We start from the raw sequence: 21,306 nt of genomic DNA, 5'->3' as shown, positions 1-21,306 counted from the left end.
CTGGGGTCACGGCTGGCATAGAGCGGACGCCGGAACTGACTTTGCCGAGGTGTGGGGTACCCTGTGGTGTGTCACCGCTATCTTCCCCGGGTAGGCGCAACTGGTGGTGTGACAGGAGGGGGTGCTGTGGTTGGAGGGGCCGCAACTGGTGGACTGGAGGGGGCATCCTCCAAGCGCAAGATGGCCGCTGCAGGCGGGGTTCTGGGCGCGCCCCCGGACCAAGATGACGCGTCCACTTCGACTCCACATGGAGGTGCCCAGGCCCTACAGGATGATACTACGCCGGAACAGAGGCTGAACTCGCGTCTTGACGCTATCCTGGCTGCGATCACCACGACGAAGGAAACGCTGCACGATGATATTGCGCAGGTTGCCACGGGGCTAGGTCTCCTGAGGGCTGACCACACCAAGCTCTCGGATAAGGTGAAGGAACATGAACAATTACTCCTGGACTTGAAACCTGCTGTGGTGACGGCGGAACATAAACTAACGGATATTCTTGGTCGTTTGGCGATTCTGGAACGACGGGCGGAAGATGCGGAAAGTCGTAACAGAAGGAACAACGTGAGGGTGGTGGGCCTTCCGGAAAAGGTCGAGAAGGACGACGCAGTGGCGTACATGGAGGACTGGTTTAAGACGGTGGTAGCGCCGGAGGGGCTTTCTCCTTTCTTCTCCCTGGAGAGGGCACATAGGGTCCCGGCTAGGCCGCCTCTGGAGGGCCGTCCACCCCGACCGATGGTGGTGAAACTGCTGCACTACAAAGACCGCGACCTTTTGATACAAAGAGCGCGATCCCAGGGTCCCTTCCAAGTGGATAATAGCAAGGTCACCATCTTTCCGGACTATACGCAGGAAGTGCAGAGACACAGGGCATCCTTTCTGTCAGTTAAGAAAGAGCTGAGGGAAGAGGGGATTCAGTATTCCTTGCTCTTCCCTGCCAAATTACGGATTATCCTTGATGGCAGGACACACTTCTTCCAAACTCCGGACGAGGCCTGGTCGTGGCTAGAACTATACCGTGCTGGAACGGACCGCACGAATAAGAGCGGAAGGGAAAGACCAAAACCGATCAGGATCAGGAAGTCGCAGCGCATTCGTTCACGGAATAAACTCCAGCGGGCCATGCGAGATGCCCAGATGGCGGAGGACAGAAAGGGGGCTGTGGCTGCAACGGCAAGCATTACGGGTTCACAGCAGGAAAGAACGTCGGAGGGGTCGGCCTCGGAGGGGGAGGGGGAGAAATCTGGAGGCGATGACTCGGAAACGGGGAGTGCCAGGGGTCCGGTGGTTACCCCACAGACTTCAGATGGGATGTTTAACGAGTGATGTTTCGGTGACTCTGGTAACCCTGGGGTGCCTGCTGGGACTGACTCTCCAGACTTTTGGTTTGCGGTCAGGTATGGGGCTGAGCAAACAGCATGGGACTGGGGCGCGGGGTGGGAGCTCTGTCTGCCCTGGTTCGGTGCCTTATCACCCTCTTTTGGCCATTAAGGCCTTCTGTGGTGGCGACCACAGATTAGTGTGAGTGTGTGGTTTTGATGGTTTGGAACGGGACTGAAGCTGGGTTATTAGGTCCTGTCCTGGGGAGTGGGGTTTGGGGTGTTTTGTGGGGGGGTTTGGAAGGGGGGCGCAACTGCTGCAATGCGGGATACAACTGTTTCATGGTGATACTGTGCAGAACTGTCTATTATGGGGTCGTTACCTAATGTGAAATGTATTACGTGGAATGTCCGGGGACTTCAGACAATGGTGAAACGTCATAAGGTGCATGCATACTTGGTGAGGCGGGGAGTGCAGATAGCAATGCTTCAAGAGACTCACTTAACTAAGAAAGAATGTGGGGCCTTGCAAAGGAGGTGGCGGGGTCAAGTGTTTGGCACAACCTATTCAGCATTTGCCAGAGGGGCCCTAATATGGGTGAGAGCGGGAACTCCGTTCCAGGTCACGACACAGCGGGTGGACCCCGAGGGTAGGTATGTGGCGGTGGAGGGACGACTTTACGGCAGAGAGGTGGTCCTGTGCAGTGTGTATGCCCCCAATTCTGATCAGGCCCGTTTTTTTGATGGCCTAACGAGTTCGCTGGCTCACTTTTTAGCTGGCCCGGTCTTATTAGGGGGCGACTTTAACTCGATCACTGATGTGGTACTGGATAGGTCACATCCGCCGTTGGTCGACTCCCCAGTACGCAGGCTGGCGGCTCATAGGAAGGATTGGCAGGAGAAGTGGGGATTGCTTGATGTGTGGAGGGAGCAGCATCCGGAGATTAGGGACTACTCCTACTTCTCTACAGTGCACGAACTGCATGTTAGATTGGATGCAGTGCTGTGTAGTGGCACTTTGGCGACGCTGGTGTCCAATACTGAGTACCTGGCTAGGACCATATCGGATCATAACCCCCTATTGGTGACAGTGCAGTGGCAGCGGGCTAGGTCGGCGGTCCCATCTTGGAGGCTGAGGCCTGAGACACTGGAGGATCTGGTGTTCAGTGACATGGTTCAGCAGGGCGTTGACCGCTACTTTGTGGAGAATGAGGGCTCTGCCGCGTCTCGATCGGTGGAGTGGGATGCGATGAAAGTGGTCGTGAGAGGTGTGTGCATGGGTAGATTCTCGAATGCGCGGACGGCGGTCTTGAATGATTTGGCGAAAGCGGAAGGGGAGTTGCGTGGCCTGGAACAACAGAGGCCTGACCGGCCAGATCTACAGGAGAGATTGGCGGAGGCAAAGGAGGTGGTGGCGACGGAGACTGAACGGCTGCGGTGCTATGACTATAAGTTGTACAATCTTAAGGTGCATGAGGAACGTGATAAAGTGGGTGCACTCCTTGCCAAACTTGCAGATCCAGAGCCTAGGGGGTGCCCGGTCATGAGTATAAGAACAGAGGGAGGGGAGGTGGTCTACTCACAATCAGCTGTGCTGGCGCGCTTTCAGTCGTACTACACGGGTTTGTATGAATGCCACCTGGAGGTGGAGAGGGACGAGATAGGCGACCACTTGGCCTTGCTCCCACTGCCAGTGCTGGACAGTGAGGATGCCAAGGAACTGGGAGGTCCGATAACATTGGCTGAGGTGCGAGTGGCTATTAAACAGATGGCTCGGAATAAAACCCCAGGGGTGGATGGCCTGCCGATAGAATTCTATGCCAAATTTGTTGATTCCCTAGCGCCAAAATTAGTGGTGGTGTATGCGGAGGCCAAGCAACGAGGTTGCCTGCCTGAGTCAATGAGGGAGGCACTAGTGGTGCCACTGCTGAAGCCAGGCAAAGATGCGTTGAGTGTGACGTCTTACAGGCCGTTATCGATGTTGACGGTGGATTACAAGATTCTGAGCCGTATCCTGGCCACCAGGTTACTGCCGCACATGACAACACTGGTGCATAGGGACCAGGCGGGGTTTATTCCGACTAGGAATACCTCCATGAATATACGACGGCTGGTCCGAATTTTGGACAGTGCTGGGTCTTCGGCTCTTGATTCCGTGGTGTTGGCGGTTGATATCGAAAAAGCTTTTGATAGCCTGGAATGGAGGTATTTAGACGAGGTACTGCTGAAGTTTGGAGTTGGGGAGGGATTCCGGAGTTGGACGAGGGTACTTTACACGTCGGCTAGGGCGAGGGTGCGCCTGGGCCCGTTGATTTCTTCGGCCTATCCTGTTTGCAGAGGGACGAGACAGGGCTGCTCATTGTCGCCCCTGCTGTTCGCATTGGCGATGGAACCGCTGGCGGCGCAGGCGCGGACAGGTGCCATGTATGGAGGGGTCGTGCAAGGGCCGGAGTCGCATTATATATCGTTATACGCTGACGATTTGCTTCTGTATTTGGCGGACGCTGAGCGATCTTTGGAGGGGGCTGTGGATATGCTGGATGGATTCGGTCGGTTGTCAGGCCTTAGGGTGAATTGGACTAAGACCTGTATATTCCCACTGCGGGCGGGCACACCCTGCCCCCTATTAGCAAGGGAGGTGGTATGGGAGCCCTTGGGCTTCACCTACCTCGGGGTGCGCATTTTCCACGAGGCGGCTGACCTGCTGGAGGGGAATGTAGGGCGTTGCATACGTGCACTAAGGGGCAGCATGACTTTCTGGGCCTCGCTCCCCCTGTCGGTACTGGGCCGAGTAGCGCTGCTAAAGATGGTGGCGCTCCCGCGGCTGCTTTATTATTTTCGAACATTGCCGGTATGGATTCCGCAGCGGGTCTTTAAGGAACTGAGGACGCTGGTGACTGGCTTCCTTTGGGGCCAGGGCCGGCGGAGGGTGGCGCTGGAAACTCTGATCAGGCCTAAGTCTGAGGGGGGAATGGCAGTCCCCGATTTTGAACTGTATTACTTGGCGGCACAACTGCAGATCCTAACACAGAATGTTGCTCGAGAATTCAGGGGTCCTGAGATTGACCGTGGTGCTGGTATTCCAAGGTGCGTCCTTTCTTATATAGTCATGCAACAGAAACTAGATTTGAGGGAGCTTACGGTGGAGGAAAGGACGCTTAGGTTATGCTGGCAAAGGAGCTTGAAACGGGCGAGGAAAGTCCGGCCGTATGCACCGGAGATGCCGCTGGGGATGTTAACAGCGCTACCGCATGGGGGTGACTGGTCTAGGCTTCTGGAATGGGAGGAGTTGGGGCTACAGATGGTGGGGGACCTGTACGTTGATGGAGCATTGGTTCCCTATCAGGTGCTCCAGGAGCAGTTTGGTTTACCGGACGGCACCTTTCTATTGCACGCGGCAGTGGTGGCGGCGCTGCAAAAGCATTGGGGGGTGGGGCTCGCTGAGCCGGAGGTGACCATGGCGTGTCAGTATGTGGTGATGGCCGCGGGCACGGTTATGGCGGTGACGTGTCTCCACATGAGAATGTTGACCGAGGGGCTGACACCGATGCTGGCATTGAAATCGCGATGGGAAGATAGCATAGGCAAGCCCATTCCGGACACGGTCTGGAGTCAGATCCTGAGGCGGACGTGGAAGGGCACGAGGAACGCACGATTTCAGCAGGTGCATTTCTTTATATTACATAGGGCGTACCTGACTCCGGAGAGGTTAAGGCGGTACTTCCAAGTGCTTGACGCAGTGTGCCCGAGGTGCTTGGCTCCCGAGGTTGACTTGGATCACCTGTTATGGGGGTGTCCGAAATTGGGGACGTATTGGCCGGAAGTGGGGATACTCTTGAATGCGGTGACAGATAGGGAAGTGGACTTTGATATGGCGGCGTGTCTCCTGCTTTAGTTCCCGCATACTAAAAAAACGAGAATCACGAGTAAATTCATTGATTTGGGACTTATGTTGGCGCAGAGGGAGATAACCTGGCATTGGAAGTCTAGGGAGGGCCCTTCAGTGAGGAGGTGGATGAACGAGCTATTGAAATGGGCGGGCTGTGAAAGCATTATTAGAATGCGGCAGGCTACTAGACTTGGCAAGGAGAGCTGTTTGGACATGGCGAGAGCCTGGGAGTTGGTGGTGCAAGCGTTGCGTGATTACATGGTGGGAGAGGATGAGGAGGAATGATAGTCCAAGCGGATTCCATGCACTCTTAGCGATTGCGAACGGCTCCTGGTATGTGGCGAGCCCCTGAGATGGTACGGATTTGGACGGCCCGCATTAGCAGCAGCAGCAGTAGTAGTAGTTGGGGGGGGCGGGGAGGGGAGGGTATGGGGGTCTTGAGGGGGGTTGCTCGACATAGCGGCCTGGATTAATCTCGGTAGATAGTGTGTGGGTCAGCCCAGGTACCGGGGGGCTCCTGAGATGGTGGGTAGGCGCTCTGGCAGTCATACTGGGGAGACCTGGGAAGGGGAATGTGGTACGGGGTGGTCTGAGCTATGTTGGACGAGGAATGGGCTGATGACGGTGTTTCCTGGAGCATTTTGAGTTCGTTTGTTGATGCATGGGGGGGGGGGGGGGGAGTTTTAGGGGGGTAAAAGCAGATACTAAAAAGTGATGCTGATCGGACCCAGGGGACGGGGTACACAGAAACATCTTCCTGGGAAGGATAGCCCTGGAGTGCCGCCCAACCTCCGGGTTGTGGGCTAAATGGCTGTGTATGGTATCTCTGTCATCTTTAAGGCTGTGATGCTGTAAGTGTAATGATTGGCCTATGTTGTGGTCTTGTTTCTAATTCTGCAATAAAAACACATTTAAAAAAAAAAATCTGAGGAAACGGTAATCAGGCAGGAATTTACAAAATTCTTCGCTGAGTTATACTCCGAAGATGTCAACCCATCGGAAGAACAAATAGAAGGTTATTTGAATACTCTACCCACCTTAGCCCTAACAGAGGAAGAGAAAAAATAACTAAATGAATAATTTTCCAAAGAAGAAGTAGAAGAAGCAATAAAAGGATTGAAAAAAGGGAAAGCTGCGGGTCCGGACGCTCTTCCAAACGAGCTATATATGGCGCTTAGAGAAACTCTGTCACCACAAATCACAGACTTACTCAATCTGGTGTATAAACAACACGAAAAGATCCAAGACTCTTGGAACGACGCCATCATAACTATAATTCTAAAAACTGGAAAGAAGCCCACAAGATGTGAATCATACCGGCCAATATCATTACTCAACTGTGACTATAAGATCTGCACAAAAATCTTGGCAAAAAGGTTGGAGAGAAAGATGACCCAGCTGGTTCATATTGACCAGAAAGGCTTCATCAGAGGAAGCCAACTTCAGGACCTGACCCATGAGCTATTTGGGGCAATCGACGTTGCTACCTCCGAAAAAAAACTCTCACAATACTCACCTTTGATGCCGCAAAGGCGTTTGACAGGGTCAACTGGGTTTTTCAAAATAAGGTAATGAGAAGAAATAACCTGGGGGAATCTTTCTTACACATGGTGAAAGAGATCTATAAGACCACAAGATCCAAAATTCTGGTGAATGGGGATCTTACTAATAACATACGTATTGAAAGAGGCACTAGGCAAGGTTTCCCCCTCTCGCCATTACTTTTCAACTTATACATTGAGCCTTTGGCAAACCTTCTAGGGGAAAACGAAAAAATATTACCATTCAAACACCAGGGGTGGTCCAAAAAAGTTGCCCTGTATGCTGACGATTTAATGCTTTTCACCAATGACTACCAGTCCTCCATATCTGAAATCAAAATTACCCTTGAGAATTTTGGGAAAGTCTCAGGTTATCTGGTTAATCACTCCAAAACCGAGATTATGACTTGGAATACAAATCTCACCAATCCCAGTATCAAGAAGGAAATAAAATATTTAGGAATCACATTAGTCCACGACCTGGAGAAAATCCCGCAGATAAATCTAAATAGAGTGGCAGGCGAAGTAAGAAAACTTTTAAAGGTCTGGACTAGCCTCCCCTTAAGCTTCTTAGGTAGATCAAACATCATAAAAATGTCTATTTTACCCATATATACCTACCTGTTTAATACAATTACCTTAGAATTCAAAAGGAATTCACTGAAAAAACTACAGGGAGAAATTGCGAGCTTTATCTGGGCATCTAAGGCAACCAGAATATCATGGAAGAAAATCAGGAGAAGAAAAGAGCACGGAGGGATAGCCAGCCCTGACCTGTGGGAATACTACAGAGCTTTTTACTTTAAGAATATGAGACCACTGTTGAGGGTTCACCAATATTATCCCGAATATCTTCAAGCAATGACCAAGAGAGCTGACCACTTCCTATATAAATTCGGCCATCCAAAATTCTTTAAAAAAATAAAATTGAAGGTCCTGAAGGGTGCGGCCAGGCTATGGATTCAGATCAGAGAGACCTTAAATATTCCATACTACAGCCCTCTGGCCCCTATATGGGACTCCCCGGGCACCCCAGACTGCCTAAAAGACAGCATGGCAAACCCTCTGAAAACATCCGACATTAAGTACTGGGGTCAAATCATAAGCGGATCAACTCTGATCTCATGGGAGGATCTTCATACCATCACTAAGTTTACCATCTCCAAATTTAAATACTATCAGCTTTCTAGTTGGGCAAAAACGCTTACAGATCATGAAAAGGACACCGAAGAGCTGGAGAAAGAAATGCAGAAAGTTCTACCCATAAAGAAAGAGATAGCCAGATGGTATTGGGCCCTAATAACATCAGGAGATGAAGATCCTCAGACTGCAGAGCTAATCTGGGGGAAGGATTTACAAACTTCAGACCTAGAGGGAGTGTGGTTGAAGTCAATTGAGAAATGCTGGGCTACATTAAAATCAGCAGCTTTAAAAAGAAATCATCTCTTCACGATCTATAGGGCTTATTGGACCCCAAAAAAACTGTCCAAATTTAAAGGTGCCCAAATCAGGAAATGCCCGAAATGCGGAGAGGAGAGGGCAGATGACATTCACATCTTTAAAGAGTGCCCATACCTTGACGGGTTTTGGTTTGAAGTGGGTAAGACCTTAAGCTCGATCCTACAGCAGCAACTAACTGTAAGTACCACCCTTGTACTTTTTGGGATTGACAGCAATATAGGAGCGGATAAGCTAACAAAAGTGCAAGAAAACTTGGTTTTTATTTTAATCCTCCTTGCCAGAAGGGAGATATGTATGAAGTGGGTTGGCCCAGTACCCCCTACGATTGGGGAATGGATTAACTCAGTCTTGAAAATAAACAAACTAGATAGGAGGGGAAAGCATACCAATAGAAACAACTTCTGGGCAATATGGAAAAATCATTTTAACTCCAAATTAGTGGCAGAGACGGAATGATGATCCTATGATTAAGTGATGGTAACTTCTGTTGATGGGTACAATACTCATCGAGTAGTCAAGGTGGCTATCTCCCTCCCACAAACGAAAAAACAGAAAAGTTATTTATGTGATGGTTCCAAAAGGGACTCCTCTGCAAAATCCTTCGGTTGGGAAACTCCCCTTACAGACTCGTATTTAGGGGCAGTGCTGGTACAGTCAACGCAGAGGCTGAACGCTGACATTTCCAGAAAACATAAAATCGCAATATGAGGATAAAAAAATAAAAAATAAATAAACAATACAAATTAAATAACACAAACTATTTTTACTACATACTAATGCAATTAAAACACTAAGGGGCTCATTAGGATGATCCTGTCGGAATTCGGGACCCCCGCCATAAGGGCAGGGGTCCCGTGGGGGGTATTAGGATCTGCCCGCCACAGTGGCAGGCACATCCTGCATTTTTAGCATTGTGGCGGGCGGTGCTCTCTGCACCGCCCGCCACAATGCTAAAAATGCATTGATGCATTTGCATAAACAAAGCGGCAGGCACCGCGCGGTGCCTGCCGCTTTGTTAATGCAAATGAATGGGGGTAAGGTGGTACCCCCCCATGTGCACCCCCCACCTGTCCTTCACTCCCGCAGGGGGCCCCCAGAGTGAAGACCGCATGCCTTTCCGTGGCGGCATCGCCGCCGCAGAAAGGCACCTAAAGACGCCCATCATAATATGGCTGGTGGTGTCTGATAGACACTGCCACCATATTATTCCTTTTCCGCCCCGGACGCAAGGCGACCGGGGTGGAAAAGCGGCAGACGCTCTTTCCGTCCGCCGAGGTCCCCCCGCCATACTAATATGGCGGGGGGGGAACGACTGTGGATGTCGGGCAAATTGCCCCCGCCAGGCTGGCGGTGGCTACCGCCAGCCTGGCGAGGGCAATCCGCCCGACATCATAATGGGCCCCTAAATTTTATAATCACACTCCAACATAAACCATGTTTAACAAAGTGCAGTACACTAAAATTGTAACATTTACTATTCCAGGCCAATCTATACTAATTGGGGGAAGGTGTTGGACACTTAAGTGGTTACATTTATTATTACCGCTCCTATCTATACCATTTTGAGGGAGGTGTTGGACACTAAAAGGGTGGTATTTACTATTCCCACTCCAATCTATACTAATTTTGGAAAGGTGTTGGACACTAAAGGGGTGACCTATACAATTTCCTTTCAAGTCTATACCAATTTGTGGAAGGTGTTGGAGACTAAGGGGGTGGCATTTTCTATTCCCATTCCAATCTATACTAATTGGGGAAAGGTGTTGGACACTAATGTGGTGACATATACTCTTCCCACTCCAATCTATCCAATTTGGGGAAGGTGTTGTATACTAAAATGGGGAAAGGTGTTGGACACTAATGTGGTGACATATACTCTTCCCACTCCAATCTATCCAATTTGGGGAAGGTGTTGTATACTAAAAGGTTGGCATATATTATTTCCACTCCAATTTAGACCAAATTGTTGAACACTAAAAGAGTGACATTTACTATTCCAACTTGAATCTAAAACAATTTGGGGAAACTGTTGGATTTTAAAGGGGGGGAGATTTAAAATTCCATTGTTTAAATTATAAATTTAAGGTAGAACTAGAACTTTAGAACGTGTAATCTTTGTGTGGTTTAGGTTTCATTTACATGGAAAGAATAAATAAAGTGTTCCTAACTGTAACATAGGTTTTAATCAAATACATAGATATTCCAGTTATACTTTAATAATATTTTTTATCAAAACAATATCTTTCAGGCATGTGAGGTGAGCAGATTCAGTGTCGCTGGTGTTGTAGGGTGCTATATAGGAGCTGCTCTCCACCTAAACATGGTAAGAGTTCTCTGCTTCCTTTTCCAGTGGAGGTTGTCAATGGGAAGTTATAGTTAAATCAGCGTTTACATAGGAAATGTGTTTTTTTGTGTTGCTAATAACTTTGACACAGTTTGGCAAATCTCCATGAACTGTTCCTAAAACAGTGCTCGTTTTTGACTAGTTTGTGCAAGGAAAGTTTTGGGGTGATCCGTCAAGCGTGGACTGAGAAATAAAGGGGGGGGGTCGCAAAACGCCAAACCCTAATGCATTTTCTATAGACTTCTTTAGGCAGGGCTAAAGGAAAAATTGCTGAACGGAATTACACCAAATTTGGCAGGAAACTAGATCTTGGTTCACAGGTTATGCTTTCAATCAGTTCAGTAGCTTTTGAGAAATTAAGGTTGGAAAATATTTATATATCAGGACGGTTGGGTTCAAGGGATTCTTTTGAGAGTCCTTTGAACCCAATTTTTCAAAAATATAGAGCGTTCGGGTTGGCCCAGAGAGCATTTTTTCACCTGGGACATCTTGCACCCACAGGAGCCAGTCTCCTGTGGGAGTGAGCGCTCAGACTGGCTGCCAGTAACATAAGAAAAATGTTGCCGGCAGCCATTACATGGCTCGGGGACTCAGCCCCATGTCCTGAAGTAAATAAAAAATATATATATAAGGGGCAGGGTAGGGATACAACTGTCCCCCTATGTCCCATGGGGGCCCCACAGGGAGCCCCCAGGTCAAAGTTTTAGGAAACAAACTCTCCCCTCGAAAAGAAAGGCCCTGGAAATTGAGGTCCCCAGGGCCTACTAAGACTCCGGAGGAAAGCCACACGGCTCCCCCCTCTCCTTCAGAATAAATAAACGGTCCTGGGGATGGGGTCCTTGGGGCCATAATAGGCTTGGGGAGGGGGGGCCACGTGGCCTACCTCCCGTTTAAAATAAAAAACAGCACTAGGATCCTCAGTACCTAAAGAGGTTTGGGAGGGGGTGCACATGGCCTCTCTCCCCTTAAAAGTTTATAAATGGCCCTATGGGATGGGGTCCCCTGGGCCATAATTGGCTTGGGGAGGGGGGCTGCATGGCCACCCTCCCATTTTAATAAATATATACAGCCTGAGAGATGGCGTCCCCTAAGCCATAATAGGCTCAGGGAGAGGGACCGCATAGCCCCCCTTTATTTTAAAGAAAAAAAGGCCCTTGGAGATGGGGTCCTCAGGGCTTAATGAGACTCAGGGAAGAGGGCCACATGCCCCTCCTCCCCTTTAAAAAAAATAAGGTCCTGGAGATGGGGTCCCCAAGGTCAATTAGGCTCGGGAGGGGATCCACGCAGCCATCATCCCTTTAAAATAAAACAAAAATGACCCTGGGATGGAGTTCCCCGGGCCTAATGAGAATTTGGGAAGGGGGCCATATGGCCCCCTCCTCTCTTTAATAAACATTCAGCCCTGGGGGATTGGGGACCCCATGGTCTCATGAGGTTCGGGAGGGGAGCAGGCAGCCCCCTCCTCTTTAAAATATACACACACACTCGGAGATCGGGTCCCCAGGGCCTAACAGGACTTGGGCAAGGGGCCCTTCCACTTTAAATTAAAGAATGGAATTCCCACCATTGTACATGCTTTGGACTCCTCAACTTACCAAAGGGACCAGAGTGTGTTACCCAATGATTCTGAGGGGGCATTATTGATGCAGAGGAATATGAGGACATCTCCACTGAAAAAAGAAGTGCTTACTTCATATAATTAAGAGGAAATACCCTGGTTGGGTATAGTTTCAACTGTTTGGGCCGTATTATGAGTCTGACGGTCCACAGACCACCAGACTCACTGTGGCAGTCTCCTGGCCACCCAATTAAGACTAGGGTGGTCGGGCCGCCCTGAGACCACCGCAGCCGCCAGGGAACCGCGGTTCCCTGGCAGTTGCATGGCGGTCCTGAGGCCACAATATGCTTGGCAGAGCCGCTGCAACCCTGCCAAGCATATTACAAGTTTCCTCACCGTCACACTTTTCATGGCGGTGAGACGGCCAAGAAAAGTGGAGAGGTGAGGAAACAAAGAGAGCACTACAGGGCCCCCTGGTGCCTCACACCATGTGGATGCACACAGAGGGTCACCACATGTTCCCCCCCTGTGTGCATGCACACCAATACCTGCACGGCATGGACTGCAGCAGTCCATGTTGTTCATAGGCACCGCTGTGTGAATGCAAAAAAACAGCCCACCAGACAAGAGAGAACTGATCTGGTGGGCGGTTCAAATATGGGTTTAGCAGAGCCTGTGGTCCCACTCCCGCACGGCCAAACTCATTATAAGGCCCTATGTCTGTAGTCTGGTCGTCTTCTCTATACGAGAATTCATGTTGTCACTGATTTCTGTATGAAGACAGTCGAGGAACAATCAAATTGCCAAAATTACATGTACACAAAGTCAATGGAGATATTACCTCGTTGTCCTTTATGCAGCTGTGTATAAAGTATGCACTAGACAAAACCAAAGGTTAAAGTAACATTGTAGTTAGGTGTGATAAAAAGATCGTTTTTTATTTTTTTTTAAACTCTAGAAATTCAACTAGAAAAAAACAAAGGTTGATGTAATGTTAGAATTAGGTGTGATAAAAAGATTGATTTTTGTTTAAAATAAACTTTGAAAATCACTGACAAATCAAAAGTTATAGTAACGTCATAGTAAGGTGAATATATCAGTGACAACATTAAAGTTTTGAACTAAAAAAACAGACATTCACCAGTTATAGTTAGAAGAGCTAACTAGGACTTACGCCCCTGCCATGTACTGCTTATGACCTCACATATTATATCAATCATGACATGTTTTATGACATAATTTATGATGACATCTCAAATAACATCATTGATGACATCACTCTATCTTCTTTTGTACATACTGCTCTATAAACTAGTATTGTATTAGAGGCCTGACAGTAAGTACAAAATAGTTCAGAATAATATGAAGCATCATTAATGCCATCACATATACAATTCAAGTGGTTGTAGCAAGCACGAGTTATGTGCAGCATTGACCCTATACCATACGCTTCACGGTAGCCTGGTTCACATTAACAATCAACCACAAATATATAGGAAAACCCTCATTGCACATGGTGTTCAATCTGTATATAACGGTCCAGAGAAAGTCAAGTTCCTCAAGATACTCTATGTCTGTTCCAAAATTAATGCCTTACTACGGACAGCTTTTATTTGTATCAAACCCCTCACAGTCACCAAACCTACATTGAGAAATGAATGTGATATGAGTATGAAGTAGGTATTGCAAACAGTGTTCCATCTGTGGAGAGAGTTTACTCTGTACTACACTATTTGCAGACAGTGAAACTCTCAAGAAGAATACACCACAGAGTATTAAAAAGTACCTATTAAGAACAGTGTAAACTCTATTCGACACTTGTCAAAAAAGACACTACTCACTTCAAATAACTACAGTCTGAAGGCGCTAAAGATTATACTGTAATGTAATGTAATGCGAAGTTATAAAGCGCACTATCACCCCATGGGTATACTGGCGCTGAGGTTAAAGGTACTTCCCAATTGGACAGGTTTACCAGCTAGATTACTATCCTACACTACAACCTAGGGAAGAGCCAAGTTTTAAGCTACCTCCTGAAGTGGGGGAACTCTTCTACTTGCCTGAGGATACTACATGCAGTCTTCATACTTTGGTGAAAACTTTACAGGTAGCCCATTTTCTGAAGCAAAAGAAGCACATGTACATAGGTTAGAACCTGGTGCACACAATATTCTAGGTTATGTAGAAATTGTCATTGCGAGATGACTCTGTCTAATACTTGAAGGCTGTTTACAAGACGTAGGGCCTTTTTACCAGTTTGGCGGTCCTCTTGTCGGCCAACCACCGCCATGCCAACAGGAGGACCACCAAGCCCGTAGTGCACCTGCAAGCCGGATTACGAGTGTAATCCATGGCAGGCGGGTGGTGCTGCAAGTGTCTCACAGCGGTGGTCTGTTAGGCGCATAGGAGAGCCTTAACAGCAGACCGCCGCCATAACAGCATCTGCATGCCATACCATGCAAGAATGGGGTTGCAATACCAGGGGGGCATGACATGTGCCCCCTTGTATGCACCCCTGGCCCAGAAGCAGCTTAGGGTCCTGGTAGGGCCCCCTTACTTCCATGTCCAACACCTTTTTCAAAGCAAGATCATCACCATGAAAAGGGCGTTGAAAATGAAAGTCGGACTATGTTTGCATATTCCTGCCCATTTCCAGACCAGCATTACAGTGGAATCCCAGATCCCAGAAGAGCCAGCGGTCCCGTGTGTGGCGGTCTGACTGCCACACTCATAATGCAGTGGGTGGACAAGCAGTGTGGTCCTGGGGACCACTGTACTCATAATAAGGCCCTTAATATCTACTTCATACGATCTGTGCCCTGTTGGAATCTTTTTCTGCAGAACTAAAAAACATGTAAAACATACTGGACACAAGTCATCAACTGTTATCTGTAAACAGAGTTAAATTTCAATACAAAGATTTATCATGTGTTCAATACCTCTAAACACCTATGATGCATTAGAAACACATGCATTTTGTAAACACTTACACAGTAACATGGTAGCTACCCGCCACTATGTAAAGTAGAAAACAACTAACACACTCATTGGATCATGACATAAGTGATGTCATCAATAATGCCATTTGGGATGTCATCAGTAATGTCATAGAACATGTAATGAGTGATGCAATATGTGAGGTCATAAGCAGTGCATGGCGGGAGTGCATGTTACATTTAGCTCTGCTAATAATTTTGGCTCCCTTTGACGAATCTTCACGAAATTTTCAAAACTAGTACGCCAATTACTTTAGCTGCTGTCTGGAAAGTTTTGGGGTGATTTGTCAAGCAGTCGCCGGGAAAAAGATGGAGCCCAAAACACGTTTTCTCCATGCAGTTTCCCATAGGGATTCTAGACACAGCTAAAGGCTGAACTGCTGGACAGAATTACACCAAATTTGGCAGGAAGCTAATAGTGGTCCAGAAAGAGTGTGTTGTGTAATTTGGTGTATATCCATTAAGTAGTTTTGGAGTTATAAAAGAAAAACGATTTATGGATATCTAGGGATGCGAATCCTCAGGGATCCGACAGATCTCTTGGTGAGATCTCATTGGCTGCCAACACTTCAACCAGGAAAAGTTGGCAGACATCTTGGAACTCGGCCGAGTCCCAGGAAACAATTTGAAAAATGTACATAAGGGGGTAGAGTAGGAATATCCTGACTTCCTAGGCCTGGTGTTAAGGTCCCACATAAAATGTATGGGGATTGCTGAGGAGACCTACCGGTTTAGGTTAAGGCAGATCAAAGAAGGTCCACAGGAAACTCCCTGAGCCCTTTATTATACAATAAGGGATATGGCCGAGAGATGGCTCAAAACCATTGTCTTCTTCCAAAGAGGTAATGCTAGAGAAAATATATTTAGAACAATTCCTTACCTCCTTGAATCCCCCCCATACAACAATGGGTCCATCAACACGCTCACCTCACTTTAGATAAAACTGTGGAAATAGCCACAGCCTTTAGCAGAGCCCAGGAACTGCAGAAAGGAAAAAAAGAAGGTTCCTGGAAACACCCCGGAGGAACATCTGTCAGATTCCCCAAACAAGCCCGACCTGCCGGAAACCAGAAACAGGCTTGTTTCTTGTAGACAAGAAAGTTAGGGGAGGGGGATGTGAGGAAGCGCCGCAGGGCCCGTTTGTAGGACCCGACTTACCCCCTGTTTCAACACCACAATCTCTTTTCTTCCCGGGTCCACACAGACTTGCCAGGGAGGAAAGAACACCAAGAAAGGACTATGTTTCGTCCCCGCAGGGCCGAAGCCCCGCCTCACGCTGGTCCGACCAATCTGGGATCGCGACAGTACGATCAACAGACCAATCAGCGGACATAAAGGACAAGAGGATTCAAACAAGGAGGTCATTGGCAAGAAGGAGAAAGGGGGAAGAAACGAGGAGAGCGAGCACCAAGGGAGGAACGACGAAAGGCAGCCCTACGGGAGAAGACGTGACCAAGACGGGCACCAACCCAGAGGGAGCTAAAATGGAGGAAGCCCCAGACGTATGTAGTAAGGAGTGGTGATCACCGTAGGACGCGAGCTGCCGCAACTAAACGTGGTACGTGAACACTCAAAGGGACTGAGGTTGGGGATAGTGGGCGAGGTAGTCCCTAATCACATGGCTACCCCGTTTACTCCTTGTTATTCCTTGGCACTACCTATACTCCACCTCACACTCTAAGCACTTTATAAGGAGAAACAAAATCCCTATAACGTCCTTACCACCCTTTCCCTAGCACTGAACCCACACCAAAACCGGCACAGATCATTTCTATGCTCCTTCACCTTTTTTTCGTTATACTGCGTTGTGTGGACGCTCTTCCCACCCAGGTGTGGTAAAGGGTAGAGCAAGACAGGCCCTTATTTTTGTACTTACCGTGTCCTTAACCTTAGTTGCTTACTTCCTCTGCAAGCCTCCGGGGACCCCACCAGCCTGACAAGGCACCTAAAGGCAATGAGAGAAAGGAAACAGTGAAGATACCAGGAAGAAAGGACAGTTGCAAGAAAGCCTATTTTCAGTTGGGACCCTGTTTGAAACTGTACTGACGGTGAACTTTTGTCAACATGATGGATACCCATTAAACCCCCCTCCCCCATTTTTTTTTTGTTATTTCCTCCATACAACCGTTGGAACAATAAAACGCTCCACTATTACCCACAACCGGTCTCCTCACTTCTGTTTCCGCCCATCCCTTCCACGCTGGCATAGAGCATTGCACAGTTGAGGAGGTCTGAAACCCTCCTTCTCGAGAAGCCCTGAAGAAGTCTAAAACACCGAATCAGTTCTTCTCAGGAACAGTCCCCAGAATCTGGTACTCCACTCCCTCCTGCCACCCGCCAATCTAACAACAATTTCAACTAATGAAACATTGAAAAAGGAAATGAAAAACCAGCTAATCATTATTCACTTGCTCTTATAACTGACAAAACTTTCTAGAAAACCCTTGCTTGGATAAGCACGCAGCCTCTAAATCTGTAAAACTGTTACTGACAGTATGAAATAAGAAGCCACTACTGTGGAATGGCTTGAACTCGTTCTTTTGATGTAAATGTCTATTCTGTCCACCTTTTATGATCCCTCTATACAGGACATTTTGTGGATTTCTCTTCAACCGAATATTGTAACTCATGTAACCTAATGTTCTACCTACTCTGAAAAGCACATGGTCACCGTGAGTCTGGTCAACGCTAAATAGAGGTGCCAGAATAAATAAATAAATAAATAAGTCAAGGTGTTTTTCCCAACTCTTAAGTTCTGCAAAGAGATGGTTCCAGAGGGGAGGGCCCTTAGCAGAGAGCAACACTGACTCAATCCTCTGAGGTCAGGTTAGCATCGGGCCCCTTTTCAGTTCAAGTAGTCATGGCAGAAAAGTGAGTGAGCTCTGATGTGGCGTTAACCCTTCAGCGAAGGCTTGCAATAAGTTTGGTTGTAGCCTTCTGGTTCAACCAGCATGTAGCTTGTAGCGAAGTCCCTGGTATGCAGTACCCAGTAGTGACTCCAGAGTACATACAGGCAGCTTCTTTCTTTACAGATCACGACAGGTTAAGGAAACATCCGGTTCAGTTACAGGCTATAGGTATCTCTCTACAGGATACCCTAACAGGAGCTAGCATTTACATTCTAGCCTATGGACCTAACTGGGGTAACAACCAGACCGACGGTCCAAGTGGCAGAGACATTCTATGGGATGTATGATGTTACAACGCATACTTTTACAACACATACCTTTACAACGCATTTTTTACAACGCAACATCCATTGCAACGCATTCTATTACAACGCATGCCATTACAACTAAATTTTTAAAAACTACCTTTACAACGCATTCCATTACATTGCATACTACCTTTACAACGCATAACATTACATTGCATGTATGGTAAGTATTGGATAGTGTAGGGGCAAAAATTACTATTCTAATTCCAGGGGGGTGCAACAGTTGGGTAAGTGTTGGATAGTGTAGGGGTAAAAATTACTATTCTAACTCCTGGGGGGTGCAACAGTAGGGTAAGTGTTGGATAGTGTAGGGGTAAAAATTACTATTCTAACTCCAGGGGGTGCAACAGTAGGGTACGTGTTGGAAAGTGTAAGGGTTCTATGCGTTGTAATGTTATGCGTTGTAATGGTATGCGTTGTAGTGTCATTCGTTGGAATGGTTTCGTTGTAATGGCATGCGATGTAATGGATGTTGCGTTGTAAAAGGTTTGTTGTAAGGGTAGTGCGTTGTAAAAGTTGCGTTGTAAAGGTTGTTTCCCCATTCTATGCAGCATCACACTCACTGTGGAGCATGAGAAAAATAAAGCACAGGGAAAGCAAGAGGCTCATTTGCATTTTTGGGTAGCCTGATGAACAGAGAATCACCATATTCCTGACGGGGGACAGCCATCTCCCAATCCGCCTTGACCTTTCAGCTACTTGAGTGAAAGAAGATCTATGAATCCTGAACCAGTACTCTCCATCTATTGCTGTCTGTGTTGACACAAAATGGCCGACGGCACAGCCATGCCATGCCAGGCCAGCAACTTTTGATTTGTCCTTTCAATCAATCAATCAAGTCATTTGTATAGCGCACTACTCACCCGTAGGGTCTCAAGGCGCTGGGAGGGGGGGGGTGCCGTTACTGCTCGAACAGCCAGGTCTTGAGCTTCTTCCTGAAGGAGAGGTGGTCTTGGGTCAGGCGCAGGTCGGACGGGAGTGAGTTCCAGGTCTTTGCAGCCAGGTGGGAGAAGGACCTTCCTCCTGTTGTCGCTCTTCGGATGCGGGGGACGGCGGCGAGGGCGTGGCTGGTTGATCTGAGGGGGCGCGTGGGAGCGTAGAAGTTGATCCTGTTGTTGAGGTAGCTCGGGCCTTGGTCGTGTAGGGCTTTGTGCGCGTGGGTGAGGAGGCGGAAGGTGATCCTCTTGTTGACCGGGAGCCAGTGCAGGTCTCTCAGGTGTCCGGAGATGTGGCTGTTTCGTGGGATGTCGAGGATGAGTCTGGCTGAGGCGTTCTGGATCCGCTGGAGTCTCTTCTGGAGCTTTGCGGTGGTTCCGGCGTAGAGGGCGTTGCCGTAGTCCAGTCGGCTAGTGACGAGGGCCTGGGTGACAGTCTTCCTGGTCTCGGTGGGGATCCACCGGAAGATCTTCCGTAGCATGCGCAGGATGTTGAAGCATGACGAGGAGACGGCGTTGACTTGTCTGGTCATGGAGAGGGAGGAGTCCAGGATGAAGCCCAGGTTGCGTGCGTGGTCCGTCGGTGTGGGTGCGGTGCCCAGGGCGGGGGGCCACCAGGAGTCGTCCCAGGCGGAGGGCGAGGAGCCCAGGATGAGGACCTCCGTCTTGTCTGCGTTCAGTTTCAGGCGGCTGGTCGTCATCCATTCGGCAACCTCTCTCATCCCTTCGTGCAGGTTGGCTCTGGCGGCGTCGGGGTCGTTGGTCAGGGAGAGGATCAGCTGGGTGTCGTCGGCGTAGGAGATGATGTTCAGGTTGTGTTGGCGTGCGATGGTCGCGAGGGGGCTCATGTAGACGTTGAAGAGGGTTGGGCTCAGCGAGGATCCCTGGGGTACGCCGCAGATGACTTCGGTGGCCTCTGACTTGTACGGTGGTAGACGGACTCTCTGTGTTCTTCCGTCGAGGAAGGAGGTGATCCATTCCAGTGCCTTGTCCTGGATTCCGATGTTGCCGAGGCGCTGTACTAGGGTGCGGTGGCAGACTGTGTCGAAAGCCGCGGAGAGGTCCAGGAGGATGAGGGCCGCTGTTTCCCCGTTGTCCATCAGAGTTCGAAGGTCATCGGTGGCGGCGATGAGGGCGGTCTCGGTGCTGTGGTTCGCTCGGAAGCCAGACTGTGAGGGGTCGAGGGATCCATTCGTCTCGAGGAAGGCGGCCAGTTGTTTGTTGACGGTCTTCTCGATGACTTTGGCCGGGAACGGGAGGAGCGAGATGGGACGGTAGTTCTTGAGGTCGGTGGGGTCTGCTGTGGGTTTCTTGAGAAGGGCGCTGAGTTCGGCGTGCTTCCAGCTCTCCGGGAAGGTGGCGGTGCTGAAGGAGGTGTTGATGATGTCCCGCAGGTGGGGTGCGATGACAGCGTCGGCCTTGTTGAAGACGTGGTGAGGGCAGGGGTCGGTCGGCGATCCGGAGTGGATGGAGTTCATTGTGCGGATGGTGTCTTCGGTGCTGATCGGAGTCCAGGTGCGGAGGGTGGTGGTGGGTGGCGTTGTTGCGGTTGTGGCTTCCGTTGGTTGGTTGCTGAAGCTGTTGTGTATGTCCGCGATCTTGTTGTGGAAGTAGGACGCGAGGGAGTTGCAGAGGTCTTGCGACGGGGTGATGTCGTTGTTTGCGGCGTTAGGGTTGGAGAGCTCTTTCACGATGTTGAAGAGTTCCTTGCAGTTGTGTGCGTTGTTGTCCAGCCGGTCCTTGTAGGTATTTTTCTTGGTGGCGCGGATCAGTTGGTGGTGTTTCCGGGTGGCGTGCTTGAGGGTGGTCATGTTGTCCGTGGTTGGTTCCCTTCTCCAGGCTTTCTCGAGGGCTCGACAGTTCTTCTTGGAGCTCTTGAGTTCGTCGGTGAACCATGGTGTTTTTCTGCTGCAGGGTCCGCTGGGTGGGGTTCTCAGAGGGGCGAGTTCGTCTGCGCAGTTGTTGATCCACATCGTGAGGTTGTCAGCGGCCTGGCTGGGGTTCGCTGAGCTGGCGGGAGGGTGCTGGCTCAGGGAAGCGGTGAGC

At 49.0% G+C, this 21,306-nt stretch overlaps 1 long non-coding RNA gene across 2 annotated transcripts in view; it reads right to left on the bottom strand.

Moving 5' to 3' along the window:
* LOC144756085 (uncharacterized) overlaps positions 1 to 21,306 on the bottom strand; it is a 460,097-nt gene that overhangs the window by 344,649 nt on the left and 94,142 nt on the right. For both annotated transcript variants that reach the window (XR_013595066.1, XR_013595067.1), the window contains exon 2: positions 16,985 to 17,053. This is a non-coding gene — a long non-coding RNA (uncharacterized LOC144756085). The remainder of the gene's footprint in view (positions 1 to 16,984; positions 17,054 to 21,306) is intronic.

Source organism: Lissotriton helveticus, chromosome 5_1 (genome assembly GCF_964261635.1).
Source record: "Lissotriton helveticus chromosome 5_1, aLisHel1.1, whole genome shotgun sequence".
Taxonomy (NCBI): Eukaryota; Metazoa; Chordata; class Amphibia; order Caudata; family Salamandridae; genus Lissotriton; species Lissotriton helveticus.
This window is presented reverse-complemented; position numbering and strand designations above follow the sequence as displayed.